Below are 15,635 nucleotides of genomic sequence, written 5' to 3' on the forward strand. Positions count from 1 at the left end.
CACCTGATCAGTGAGCAAACGTTTCTGAAAACGTCCAGATGAACAGAATCAACCTTTTGGGATCAGCCAGCAATGCAGCATCATTGTTGTTCAGCTTCAGAGGTTTGCAGGAATGAACTGATGACCAGAAACAGCTGCAAAGTCCAAGAAAATACCAGCTGGAGTTCAGCTGCATTTGAAGAAGTCAAAGAAAAGTAAGGATGGCAAAGGGCGACGTTTTCTTCCAAAGAGCTGCAAACATGGTCGACGCCTCATTAGAAGAATCATCTGGACATTTGTGAGGAACTCTAACCAAGAAAGCAACGTCACACAGATCCAACAGACAGTTTCCATGACTGCAAGTGTTGAGTGGAAAAATGCTACATTGCATTATTGCATCCTCTCACCACAGGAGGCGCTGTTGGCACCACTGATTGCTGATCAGCTGTTCTCTGATGATCTGATTGATACTGTGAATAACGGGACTCACTGAACTCTGTGACACAGTGAAGATTACAGAGTTTAACTTCACCCTTTAAGACTGACCACAGAACCAAGTCCGCCAGAGCTTTTGTTATATTTTTACATGCTGTGGAGCCATTTGTGGGAGCATTTCAAGTTGCTATACATCAATACAACTGTTATAGCCCTAATTTTAATAATATGTATGCATTAAGTCCATAGTAACTACATAAACTGCAAAAAAAACCTGCTCATCCATCTCTGTGTGTATCAGGATACATTTGGTTCATAATACACAGAAAAATCAGAGTTATTACCTGTAATAAATGTGAAAGATTCCTGCAGTGATAACCAGGCAGGACTGAAACACATCCAAGCTGTCACCACGGTAACAGCACCGCCCATCCACAGGTGAGGGGAGGAGCAAAAAGAGGGACTTTGACCATTTTATACTAAAAACACTCAACTAATGTTTCTAATATGAAACAAATAAGCCCACATTAATGTGAGCGTTTATTAAATAATAATAATGATGATTTCCTCCTGATCTCATTTCCACAGCAGAGAAAACTGTGGTGTATATTGAGGTGGAGGGTGTGGTCTGTGGCTCAGGTGTAGAGTGAGGGTGGGGTGCACCACAGCAGCATGCTGGGACTGCTGAGGGTGGAGGAGGGAGTGATGATGACATCAGAGCTGCAGCACAGAGACCAGTGAACACACAGTCTGTTCATCTTTGCATAGATACAATATACAGCACAATATTGAATGACAGACACGCTGTGGGAGCTTCCACAGATACACTGACGTCAGCATCCAGAGTCCTCCTGCTGCTCCCCCCTCAGAGCCCCGTGATCAGCACCAACACATTCAGTTAGATGACAGAGTCCAGCTGCAGCTAGAATCAGCTCCCCTCTGTGAACAACAGCACAGCGTCAGTGTTTCACACTCAGTGAAAGGAGGAAACAGCAGAAGAACACCATGTGTGCTACGTTTCCCAGGACACACTACAAACTGCACAAATACAGAGCAGCACGTGGAAGGACCTGGAGCTGCATTTACAGAGCTGCAGACAGCGTGATGTCCTGTATGGACAGGTGGAAGGAAGCAAGTCCTCAGCTGGAACACTCGTGTTTGTCCACAGACAGGAAACACAGCAGGAAACTTCCTCACAGAAGTGCAGCTCATGGATAACACACTTCCTGTCAGTCAGAATGAGGCTGCAGCCAAACACAGAAAGGTGTTTTTGTCCAGATGAGCCCAGAGAAGAAACACGAGTGTTCACAGACATCAGAAGCTCAGAGAGGTGAAACATGAGGTTGGAGTCCTCGTCAGCATCCAGAAGAGCTGCTGTGAAACCCTGAGTACTCATGACAGACTCTGATGGCACAAACACATCATGATTCAAACAGAAAGACAAACATGGAGCTCCTGATCCTCCTGCATGAGAACAAGCTGACATGAGCGCTGTGTCTGAGAGTGTCTCCCTGTCACAGTGACAATAACACAGCTGCTGCTCACAGTCATTAAACTGACCTGAGGTCAGCTGTGCTCCTTACATATGAACCATGTGACCTCACATCAGTGCTGTGGATGACTGTAGTCATAGAAGAGTAGAGCTGTAGCAGGTGGTGTGAGGAGGAGGTGGTGTATTCTAGTTAACGCAGTACTGAAACACTCCAGCAGAGGGCGCTGTTAAGTCCTTATTGTAACACAGTTACTGTGTGCAGTTAGACTTCATACATAATCTGCACTTATTTCCATCAGACATGCTGTCAGTAAATGATTGGTTTCTATTGATTCTACTTCCTGTTGACTCGTTTGATGACAGTGAAACAATCACAGCTGATTGTGTGATGATGTAAACTGTCACTGTTACATTCAGTGTGTGTGACATAATGTTAGTGCAGGCTGATAACAGCCTGGTTCTGTTAGAAACACATGAACGTGTCCATAGATCAGTGTGTGTTTAACATGAGAGCTTCAGCCCTGCTGATGTGTTAAATAAAGACATGCAGGAAAACTGATGAGACTCTGAAATAACTCTTTATATTTATAATGTAACTCTGCATCAAAAGAACAACAAAGGATCCCAGACAGGTTTCTGTGAACAAAGACCATTCTGATGTTTCTGTGTTTCTAACACTTTGACATTATTAGTAAACAGACTGCAGTGAGCAGCATTTATAAAGAGCTTCTATATAAAGATATGACAGCTGTTTGACAAGTTTATCACTCTGTGTTTGGACCTGATCAGTCCAGCTGTTTACTTGAAACATGTTCATTTACCTGTTCTGTTATATTCATGTTCTTGTCTCTGTTGAAAACACATTTTAATGTCCCTCAGATTTTTCTCCCAGATGAATAAATATAAAAATGACACAAACTGACTGCAGCTACTTTTTGTCCTTTCTGTCAAAAACCTTCATGTGACTCATGAGAGACACGTTTCAGCTGTTTGTGACAGATCAGAGGCCAACAAGTCATTTATAACACTTTCCATCATTGTTTAAAGTTCTCAGTGTTTCTGTGTTGCTGCGTATAGGATCTCCCAGCATCATCACTGTGCTGTCCAATCATTGTGTGCGAGGTTACCCTTATAGTGCGATGTGTGTTTGCACAAAGAGAAGCATGTGTGTCAAATATAAATAAGCACAGAACAGAAACAGCTGCTGGTTTCTTCTGTTTGGAGTCAAGTTAGTGTTTTGTGTCTTTGTTTGAGGCCTGATGTCGAGCAGAGGTGTGTGTAACTGCACTGGTCTGTTATATGTGTGAAGTGTGTGCTTCTCTTCAGCATCATCTTTGTCACTGCTGATTCCTTTGTGTCATCATGTGTTGAGAAGAGAGAACAGTTATAACGGAGGAGCAAAAGGAAGCCCTGAAATCTGCATCAACAAGGAAGTGTTGGCTCACCAGTGATCCCAGCAGAGCCACTGGTTTGGCTCCAGTTGTTCTAGATTCAATGATGTTGTTGCTACAGATACATGTCAGCATCTTTATTGAATTTAATATGAAGCAGAAATGGTGTCATTAGGAGAAGAAGAGGAGAACAAGTCCGGCGAGGAGGCAGCAGCTCTTAAAGATGAAACAGCAGCTCAGCCCTGAGCTCAGAGAGCTGCACATGAAAAAGCTCCTCAAGCAGATCCTGTCAGAGGTTTGTCATCAACAGGAGGAACTGTTCACATCATAGGATGAAGATGCTGTCAGCTGGATGAAGAAGGTTATTTAATGCAAACGTTCACACTGAAGTCAAATTGTTGTCGTGTTGAACAGATTCATGTACTGATCGTCTCCAGAATGTTAGAAGAGCTTCAATGAATCATTAGAAACAACTTACAGCTGCACAGCTGTGTCAAACACATCTGTGTGTCATTGTGGGATTGTTGTGTTTCTACATGTGACACACGTCTAAAACATGCACACAATCTGAACACAAACAGGGACTCATGTGTTCCCACAGCCAGATGCTGAGAGCCATTTCCTTGTAGTCCTGTGTCTACATACATGAACCATTAGATGTTATTGGAATGATTGTCAGCTCTGATAGTTTCATGTGTGTTTAGCTGGACGCTGTTTGATCCTCGACATGTTTAAAGGTGTCCAGTCCTGAGACACTGGGGCTGGAAACAGCTGTGATGTCATTGGACTGTCACACAGACAGAAGTGCATGAAGCGAGCAGCCGAGGAGCCGCTGATGTTTTGGATTCAACAGCATTTGAAAGGTCGACACAGACACATTTGCACACAGAAAGCTGAATCTGTCATATGCCACAGTGAACTCACTGTTCAGTGTTTTTCAGGAAGCTTCTTAACTGCCTCTGCTGCCAAACAAGCAGCTGATGTCCTTGAGAAGAAGCTGAAGAAGTCTTCAACAACAAATACAGGAAGTGGACTTTCAAATACTAGATTCACTTTAGACTCACAGAGAAATGACTCAACCAGCTGTGTTTGACTATATGAAAGGTCAGTGTGTGTCTGCACACAGACTGTTGTGTTGGACTGTTATTCAGTTGTCTGCTGAATGTTTTCAAATGTCTGCATCTCAGCTGTGATGAGGCTGGGGGTCATGGGAGGCCACCGTAGCAGCCTCTTCAACATCATGACATCATCATAAATGCTGCTGGACTGTCTGATGGGCTGACGGTGAAAAAGCCGTCGGGAAGGAAACAGAAGACATTTCAGAGGCTGCAGCAGATTTCTTTGATTCGGGGCCTTTTTCAGCTTTATTGGACAGAGCAGTGAAGATAAGTGACAGCAAAGCAGAGAGAAAGGGGGCGTGGCCCGGGTCAAAGCCAGGCCAGCTGCTCTCCACCTCGTGGTCACCTGCTCATCCTAGTGAGCTCCACCAGCAGCCCTTTCACACACTTTACACTGTCAAACACTGTGTGTGGACCTCAGCTAACAACAGGCTACATTTAAGTCTGGACTACATGCTTTTATATTGTTTTTATTCCATCAGCAGCTCAACATCATGAGCAGCTTTGACATAAAGACATCAAACTCAAGCTGACTTTAAACTACTTTTAATACAGGGGCTCAAAAACAACAACATCTTTATTATATATCAGGACACAAAGTCATTTCATCTCAAAGGGAAACAGCTTTATTTGGAATAACCAGCACTATCAACTGGTTTGGGATCTCCACCAGTTTCATGTCTTTGCAGCTTCTCCAACAAAGTTCCTGTAAAATCAGCATGTTTGTCTTTATTGGTTTGATAGTGATTGATTATTCAGTCCCAATCTGCTGTCATCTAAAGAACAAAATGATGTTTCTATGAGTCACAAAGCTCCAGATGTTGTCGGCTTCACAAAGAAAACAAAGAACTTAAACACAAAGTGTTTGGAGCCAAAATGTTCCCAAGCTGCTCTTTTTGAAATGGCAGAGGTACAGTGGTGTCTAACAGCACACTGTGGAAGGCAAACATGTTATTGTTGGATGAAACTTCATGAATCCTTTGTAGATTTGAGCTGTTGGAGCCTTTCTTTTCTCTTCAGGTGTACAGATGCTGAGGAGGCAGGTGAAGCAGGTGGAGCTGTTGTGATGCTGCAGAGGGTGTGTCTTAGTAACTCTGTGAGGCAGAACTGGATCCAACATTGTGGATGTGTTGATGTTGGAGCCATTAAGAGTCTCTGGCCACACTGTAGGATTTCCCTTTGATCCACTGTGGGGGCATTTTGGAGTCTGTCAGTGAAACTCTTCATGTTTGTGTTTGACTCCAGTTTATAGAAACAGAGAAATGTGTCATGCTTTTGTTCGGCCTCCACAAATACACACATTTGTTCATTGGTTGGACTTTTTGGAAGGAGACACATTGAAAACCATGTTAATAAGATCTTGTTGTTTCCTGTGGATCCGACACAGAGAGTGGACTTCAGACAGAAAGCGTGGAAGAGATTTTAGAGGCCGTGTGTGGCAACAGGAAGTTTCTGTGTGTTTGCTGATCTTACATGTGGAAAACAACACGTGATGTTTGTGAAGTTCTACAATGATCATTGTTCTCACAGCATTTTGAGTGGGAACAGTTCAAACTGGGAGTAGTGGGAGTTATTTACTGATTGAAACAAGCTGAATGTTTCTGTGACGATGAAGATCAGCAGCTCAGCTGATCAATGAACTGACATCTATCAGTCGTTTCATGAGATGAAGTCATCAGCAGACATTTGTTCTGACTGTGTGATGAATGTCAGAACGTCAGGGCTCTGCTTTAGTCACTGCTTGATGATCATTGGCTCATTGTTGAATCCAGGGCCCAGTCTGACCTCTGACCTTTGCTGCAGGTCTTCTGTGTTATCTCCACTTTCATGTCTGATCTTCTACTTGTAGTCCTGTGTCTACATATACAGTGGCTTTCAAAAGTATTCGGCCCCCTTGAACTTTCCCACATTTTGTCACATTACAGCCACAAACATGAATCAATGTTATTGGACTTCCAGGTGAAAGACCAACACAAAGTGGTGCACACGTGAGAAGTGGAACGAAAATCATACATGATTCCAAACATTTTTTACAAATAAATAACTGCAAAGTGGGGTGTGCGTAATTATTCAGCCCCCTGAGTCAACACTTTGTAGAACCACCTTTTGCTGCAGTTCCAGCTGCCAGTCTTTTAGGGTCTGTCTCTGCCAGCTTTGCACATCTACAGACTGAAATCTTTGCCCATTCTTCTTTGCAAAACAGCTCCAGCTCAGTCAGATTAGATGGACAGCATTTGTGAACAGCAGAAATTGAAATTGAAATTGCAGTGAAGTCAGCTAGAAACTTACAGTGACGTGGACATCATGCAAAGACTGCCAGACTCTGTAATACTGCAAATGATCAGTGACTCAGGTTAACACTAAACTTTAAACGGCACCTCTGTGTCTCTGTGTGCTGAACATCTAGGATTGAGTCAGGCTGCATCAGCTGAAGCTGTTATTTGTATATATCAGTATTTTTTTATTCAGGTGTGGGGAAAATACGTAAGACTGCAGTGAAGCGATGCACCAGATGAATCCCTGGCCAAAGGTATCGTACTCAAATCAGACTACTGATCCAGCCACATCAGCCTTTTGTGAGGTCTGTTTAAAGTAGACTAAAAGTGAACTGCAGGTTCCTGAGAGGTGGACTGTGAGCACAGAAACACATGTTCATACATACAGCTGCAGCAAACTTACATTAATTTTAAATAGATTTGTTACTCTGATGTCTGTCTCTGTGTTAGTCCTCTGACAGACTGGTGACCTGTCCAGGTGTGCTCTACCTACTACTGGGACAGGTTCCAGCCTCTGTAATAGAAATGTTCTGTTATTCTCATTTAAAGTGTTTAAGTGCTTATGCATATGCTTAGTTGTGACACTGTTACTGTTCAGTGAAAGTTGCTAAAACTAGATGAACTTACTTCAGCAGTTTGAGAAAACAACTCCCTTTACAGGTGCTGATAAGGCCAAGGGCACAAAACAGCACAACCATTGATGCGTTAGGTTTCATAGCGAGACACGTGAAGTGTGGTAGGATCAGTTTGTAACTTCCTCCCTCTTCCTTGGAAGGCGTAAAGGAGGAGGAGCACGACCTCTGTGGCAGCGCTGACATGACTGAACTGTGATGTTTGATGTGTGTTGGCGCAGTAATAAATAGCTTGATCACAGCTCTTTCTGTGTTGCAGACTTTATTTTAAAAATTCCACGAACCCCCCCCCCCCCTCCCACTGTGAACCTGAATTGAATATTCAGAAGACATTTGTTTAAATAGTTCTACAAATCTGAGCTGTTGGTGTGTCCTTGGATTGTGTGGTAATAATATTAGAGCCTGCAATCTTTCTTACTGGATCTCTACTATGAGTCATGTTACCTGAGATTAGTTCTATGTTTACCTGTCAGCCTGGACGAATGTGCTGTGTGAAGAATGTAAATGACATCAGATCTGAACTGCTTACATCTAAGGAGCCTGTTCATATTTAATTGTAATATGAACCAATGATTTTCTGATTGATTGCTGATATATACAGTGGGGCAAAAAAGTATTTAGTCAGCCACCGATTGTCATCATTTTAGGTGGGGGAACTTGCACAGAGGTCAGTAATTTGCACCAGAGGTACACGTCAACTGTGAGAGACAGAATGTGAAAAAAAAAATAAATCCATGAATCCACATGGTAGGATTTGTAAAGAATTTATTCGTAAATCAGGGTGGAAAATAAGTATTTGGTCAATAACAAAAATACAACTCAATACTTTGTAACATAACCTTTGTTGGCAATAACAGAGGTCAAACGTTTACTATAGGTCTTTACCAGGTTTGCACACACAGTAGCTGGTATTTTGGCCCATTCCTCCATGCAGATCTTCTCGAGAGCAGTGATGTTTTGGGGCTGTCGCCGAGCAACACGGACTTTCAACTCCCGCCACAGATTTTCTATGGGGTTGAGGTCTGGAGACTGGCTAGGCCACTCCAGGACTTTCAAATGCTTCTTACGGAGCCACTCCTTTGTTGCCCGGGCGGTGTGTTTTGGATCATTGTCATGTTGGAAGACCCAGCCTCGTTTCATCTTCAAAGTTCTCACTGATGGAAGGAGGTTTGGGCTCAAAATCTCACGATACATGGCCCCATTCATTCTGTCCTTAACACGGATCAGTCATCCTGTCCCCTTGGCAGAAAAACAGCCCCATAGCATGATGTTTCCACCCCCATGCTTCACAGTAGGTATGGTGTTCTTGGGATGCAACTCAGTATTCTTCGTCCTCCAAACACGACGAGTTGAGTTTATACCAAAAAGTTCTACTTTGGTTTCATCTGACCACATGACATTCTCCCAATCCTCTGCTGTATCATCCATGTGCTCTCTGGCAAACTTCAGACGGGCCTGGACATGCACTGGCTTCAGCAGCGGAACACGTCTGGCACTGCGGGATTTGATTCCCTGCCGTTGTAGTGTGTTACTGATGGTGACCTTTGTTACTTTGGTCCCAGCTCTCTGCAGGTCATTCACCAGGTCCCCCCGTGTGGTTCTGGGATCTTTGCTCACCGTTCTCATGATCATTTTGACCCCACGGGATGAGATCTTGCGTGGAGCCCCAGATCGAGGGAGATTATCAGTGGTCGTGTATGTCTTCCATTTTCTGATGATTGCTCCCACAGTTGATTTTTTCACACCAAGCTGCTTGCCTATTGTAGATTCACTCTTCCCAGTCTGGTGCAGGTCTACAATACTTTTCCTGGTGTCCTTCGAAAGCTCTTTGGTCTTGGCCATGGCGGCGTTTGGAGTCTGACTGTTTGAGGCTGTGGACAGGTGTCTTTTATACAGATGATGAGTTCAAACAGGTGCCATTCATACAGGTAACGAGTGGGGGACAGAAAAGCGTCTTACAGAAGACGTTACAGGTCTGTGAGAGCCAGAGATTTTCCATGTTTGAGGTGACCAAATACTTATTTTCCACCCTGATTTACGGATAAATTCTTTACAAATCCTACCATGTGAATTCATGGATTTTTTTTTCACATTCTGTCTCTCACAGTTGAAGTGTACCTCTGGTGCAAATTACTGACCTCTGTCATCATTTTAAGTGGGGGAACTTGCACAATCGGTGGCTGACTAAATACTTTTTTGCCCCACTGTATGTAGGTATGTATATATATATATATATATATATATATATATATATATATATATATATATATATATTTTTTTTTTTTTTTTTTTTTTTTAACATACATAGTTTTTTGTTGCCTTATGGTTCCAAGCGCTGTCACCAATCTTTGCATTTTGTTATTATCTCATGACACTTGTTTAATCAGCTACCATCTCTCCTGTGGACTTTTTAATGTTACAGTCTCATACCAACACAGCCCTGCCCTTCCCATATTAGATTCTTGATGAATGTGTGTTGTTGTTATAGAGATTGACAATGTGACGTCATTCAAGGGGAAAACCGCAAAGGATTGTGGGAACTCGTGGTAAGAGCTACTAGCGCACACAGGCTTTCAATTGAAATCAGTTACACAGCGATAAAAAGAAACCAAAAATGGCAAGAAGCTGTTGTATTATTAACTGCACAAGCCGGGCGAGCAACAGTGAAGCCGACGGGTAAAGCGATTGGTTTTTATCGGATTCCGGCGTGGAGCAGAAATTGTCCCAGCCATGTCTCCGAAGTCAAGAAGAGGCGACGGATGGCCTGGATTGCCGCTATCCGAAGACCTAATATAACGTTCTGTGATATTATTCTGTTATTATATGTTACCATTTATATGTAATCAAAATAGTTGAATAATGATATTGCTGTAGATCATATTAGACCCTTTAATATAGAGTGTGTGATCAGTATGTAGTTTTAGTTTGCATTATACTTCTGACTTAAAAGAGTGTGAAAATCATTCGATCTATTTGTTTGACCTGTATTACTCAACACTGTTGAATGTATTACATTGTTTCTTGACATGTTTTACTGCGGAAATCATATGAAGAAGGTTGTGAGCAGGAGACTTGGTGTCTGTGGAGAAAGAGATAAAACCACATTCCTTACCCCCCCTTCCTACTTCACACAGAAAGACAGAGAGCCGAGGTCATAATTTAGGCGCCGTGAGTGAAAGAATGTGAATGTTTGGACTTTTATGACCAGGTGGGGGCCACCAGAGAGTATAAAAAGCTGAGTAACCCGTCACCACTTTGAGACTTGCTGTGACCCTCTTCAGGCAGCTCTCCCCATCATGATGGTTCAAATGCTCATAAGTGTTGAATTGTATGGAAATAAATGATTGTTGATTGAGCATTTATACACCGAGTATTGTCCTTCCTTCAGCCCAAAGATTCAAAGAATTGGGAGATTTCAACAACTTGGTGCCGTGTGACCCGGATCTTTGGTGTGCTGAGGAGGTGCAGATTTGGCCTTTGGTGAGATCGTGAGGCGAGGTGAACAGAGGACCAGTCCAAAAATAAAAAGGTAAGCACAGCCTGTTGTATTATAAATACCAAATGTGCATATTGGGCTTTCCAAATTAATCTGTTCGCTGAGTCACATGTATTTTCACAGTAAATTTGTCGGTGTCTGGTTTTTGGCGCAAGATACTAACAACATAAGTTGAGGCTGAATTCCAGTGTGTTAAATAAACTGCTTCTACCGAGATACTAATAACATACTACGTTGGACTAGATGCAGCCACTTTACCTTCCACATTTAATTTTGTCTAATACTGGCTTCTGTAGCAATAATACATTAGAATTTATTCTGAAGACGCGGCCATTAGTTCAGTACATTGAAGTCGAGGTTTGTTTATTTTGTTTATGGTGTCAGTGATGTCCTGGCTTTTGCCGGCTATGAAATAGAAGTTGATTTAAGGACAAGCAGATGCTGGCTTCACGGTGCAGTTGGACGCTGGCAACACGAGAGCGAAACACGTCCGTAGGTTTGGTTTATGATACGGCGTGTTCCGGTGGTGCGGCCGTGAAGTGCAGTAGTGGTTGGTGCTAATTTTAGTACATTTGATAGAGGTTTTGACGGTGGTTTGTGGCGTCAGTCGAGTATAAAGGGCTGCGGCCATAATACAAAGTAAAAATTTAAGTACAGAGCAACACCTGGTTTATGATGTCAGGTATAACTTCGGGGATGCAAGCATCACTTTTATGATGCGACTTTGCCCCGTGGTGGCGGTCATAATCGCAGAGAAAGGGGTATTTTGGTCTATGGTGCAGTGTGCTTTAAGAAGATCTAATAGTTGAGCTCAGAGGTTTCTGTGTAAAATTCCCGCTGAGGAAAAGTGTTGTGTGTGAGTGTCAAAGCGCGCTCTGGGTGAGAGAGTGTGTGTGAAGCTGCGAGGCGCGCTCTGGGTGCTGTCTTGTGGGTGAAGCGCGCACTGAGTGAGAGTGTGAGTGAGGCGCGCTCTGAGTGTGTTTTGTGTGGAGTGTGAAGCGTGAACACAGTGACAGTGACGGTTGATGTGTTTGATTAGGAGGACATTAGAGCAAATACACATTTTAGGATCAAAGGTTGATGCCTAGTGTACCTGTGGAACTTTGCCTATGGAGTAGCGACCCTCCTGTCCGTGGACGCGTGGCCAGGACCGGCGTTGTCCGGGTGCTGAGGTGGTGACTTGGGGAGGTGAGGGCCCCCGCATAGCCACGGAAATAACACTGGAACGGCCGTGTAATCACGGGTTCACATTTATTTCCGGACTAGAACAAGACACATTTTGCGAACAAACGTTGAGTCTAGATTAGTAAAGAAATATAAAAAGGTTGAATTCCTCGTTTCAGTGGTTGAAATTGTTGTGTGCCTGTCCCCTGACGAGTGTGAAATTAGAATAAAGAGGGAATTTGGAGCCACATAGAGATAGACGGGCATAATTGGGTGTATTACTCTGTGGTGTAATAAAAATAAAAAAGGAGAGATAGTAAGAGGTGTGCAGTGGAGAATTATGGAGGAGTACAGAGAGGAATGTGTTGGGAGACTGGCGTACAGTTTACGCTGTCAAGGTAGGCGGGTTGCCTGCTTATCTGTTTAACAGTGATGAAAATGAAATTAAAATAAATCTCTTAGTGTGTTAATACAGGAAGCTGCGGACCTGGACCAACTGCCCCCACAAGCACAGCGGCCGAAGCAAAATTATAGGTAATGGGAACCACACCCAGCACGAATCAGCAGCTGTGAAAAAGACAGCAGCGAGGAGAGAATTAGAGGAGAAATTAAGAGAAGTTTTAACACATAAAATTGGGGCCAACGGACTTGTGGAGGTTGGGAAGGCGTCCGGAGCATCACAACAAAAAGGTGAAACAAAAACACACACAAGCAGAGAAATCTGAGAGAAAGGCTCCTTTTAAGGTAACGCCTAGTTTGAGAAAAAGATAAAATTAACCTGCTTTTATACAAATGCACATACACGCAATGAAGAAACAGCTTACACTCATGAACACGTGAAGATTTTCCAGCAAGGTTAAAGAAAAATTAACATACTTAAATGATGAAGTCTATACATTACTGACAAAGAAACCCTCTGGGTTGCAGGACAACAATTTAACTAAAAAAAAACAACAAAAAAAAAGGAACACTGGTCTAACCAACCAGGCAAGACACAACAAATTTAGTGGTTAAAAGATTCAAATTGTGACATGTTTTCTGTTGATTGATTAATAAAAAGTGATTACTGAATGAAAGAAAGTTCCTTTTTTGGGCTTTTAAACATGATCTTAAGAATTTTAACATATACCGGTGTTGTCCTGTCAACTTGGTGGGTTAGGAGTTGATTATATCGGGAGACAAAAAACAAAAAAAAGGGGGAGAGAAGGCTGACACAGGGCCTGGCCCCATTGTCTCCCCTCTGAATAACACAGCCAACACAACATCATTTTCCTGTTCATTTGTTTTTGTTTTTTGTTTGTTTTTGTTTTGTTTTGTTTTTTGTTTTTTCTATACATATTTAATTACAGGCTGCTTTGCCGGCCCTGAAAGCCGAGGCTGACTGGACTCCTGCTCTCCCCCATACGTGACACTGACCAAATGCTGCAACAGCTGGACCCACAACAACGACCTGAGAATGTCAACAGACCTGCAGGAATGTGATCTCATGCAGCCGAGACGGAGAGCACTAAACCTAAGGCCCGTTTCACTACACGGGGGAAAATTCCCAGACTGCGTCAGCTGACAGAGCTGTGACGAGACGCCCGCCAAGCCCGAATGAAAAGTAAGGCCGAGCGAAAGAATGCTGACCTTGATAACTTTGCATTCACACTGTGCAGGACAGTGATGGACCAACACGGATGATCGGGTGGCGAAAAAGGGCGTGACCGAGACAGGAGGAGTAACTGAGGACAGAAGGCACCTCAGAATGGACAAAAACACAGAAGAAGATGCAGGTTTCACCTGCGGTGAACATCGACACTGGAGAAGGGACTGCCCCAATTGGGGTCAGAACCAGGACGGACTGAATTTTGAGCAGCAGCAGCAGCAATGGTCGCAAACAAACTGAAAAAGGAGAGGGGGGGGGCAGGACCCCAGGGCATGCTTCAGGCCGTGGTTTACCCAGAACACCAGAACAGGAAAGTGATGAACACAAACACCCACACAAACACACACATCTACATGCACTGACTCAGAATGAAGAGAAACTACACACACACACACACACACACACACACACGTCTCCAAACACACAGATTCAGAATGAAGTGAAATACACACATGAACACGTGCACTCGTTGAGTGAGTGAGAAATGACACACACACACACACACACACACACACACACACACACACACGGGAATGTTGATTCACTGAGAAGTGATGCACACACATACACATGCACACGCTTGTGCAATGAAGAGTGATCCACACGCACACACACACACACGCTGATGCAATGAAGAATGCTTTGCTTATGCTGATATGCAAAATGCTGCACACAAACATCCCAATGCATAATTTTTATGAGGAGCCATTGATTACCATTAAATACTTAGAATGTGTTATATGTCACCTAGAGGGCATTTATGTAGATTTTAGGAATAAGGTCTAAAACAGTTTGGTTATGAAAACAATGTCTGTGCGTGATGTCTGTTTATGGCTCAAGGCCTTGACTGAATTCTTTGCTGTGCTTCACACAGCCCTGATGAGGAACAGTGGCACAGAGTGAAAATGATGAATTAAAAGTGTAAGTTTTAGGTCGGAGTACGGCATTTTCTGTGATTGAGTTTTAATACAAGGAGGAACAAAAGGTGTTACGGCACCTGAGGTTCTCATTCCCACACAATATTGTCCCGGCAGGAAGCAAAATGTTCCTGTGAATTTCTGGTTGATTGTTTGGTTTTGTTTAGCGCTAGCTTGATTTTATCAGTGAGCTTTGGCTTGTGTTCTTTCTCGTAAGCGAGAGAGGGATAGTTTTATGCTTGGACATGTCAGCAACGGGCCCTAGTTTGTGTTATTTTAGTAGTATTTTGTTGGTTATGTCTGTTTTCGTTTTTGTTACAGTGCACTGGAGAAAAAACATCTGAGAGGTGTGATCCACCGGTGGTGATATGTTGATATTTTGTGAGTTCATGATTTAACAATCGGCTCTTTAAACAAGGCCTGAAAGATTGAAATTTAAAGCGCTATAAAATATTATTACTGTAAACAGTTGCAAAGTGTGCTTCTCCATGATTGTAATTGGCTTGGGAGAAATTCACTTATAGGGAACACTGATCTAAAAGGATTGCACCGAGTCAATCCGGCCCAAAAAACAACAAGGAATTGTTTTCCTTTAAAATGATGACGTCATCTTGCTGGTGATGGAGGCTCGAATAGGTTGCGCGGGAGACTCCATTATCAGCAACATCTGGTATGAATGTGTATGGAGGTATGCATGCGAATGGACTGTGATGGACTGACGACTAAAAGTTTTGACTAACTTGATACTGAGACAATGACTGCACCCACTTTAGGATTAGTAAATGCCAATAAACAATTCACCCAGCCGACAAGAGAAGGGTGGATGCTTCGCTTTGTTTTGTTTTGTTTTTTCAGGAGCAGGAGGATAAGAGAGACTGGAGGAGGAGACTCTAGCTTCACATAAGTATGAACTGCAGACTTAACACTGTGGTTGCTGATTTTGAGTTACTGATGTTTGCATTAAGAAAACTGTGCTATATTAGCTGTGTTTTGATTAAGGTATCATGTTATATTATTGGGAATGCCAAATGCTACAGTGGAGATAACTATTGATATCACTCATGACTGGAACATGTTATTATTAACC

The sequence above is a fragment of the Aulonocara stuartgranti genome (genome assembly GCF_965226115.1).
Source record: "Aulonocara stuartgranti genome assembly, chromosome: 3".
In the NCBI taxonomy this organism is placed as follows: Eukaryota; Metazoa; Chordata; class Actinopteri; order Cichliformes; family Cichlidae; genus Aulonocara; species Aulonocara stuartgranti.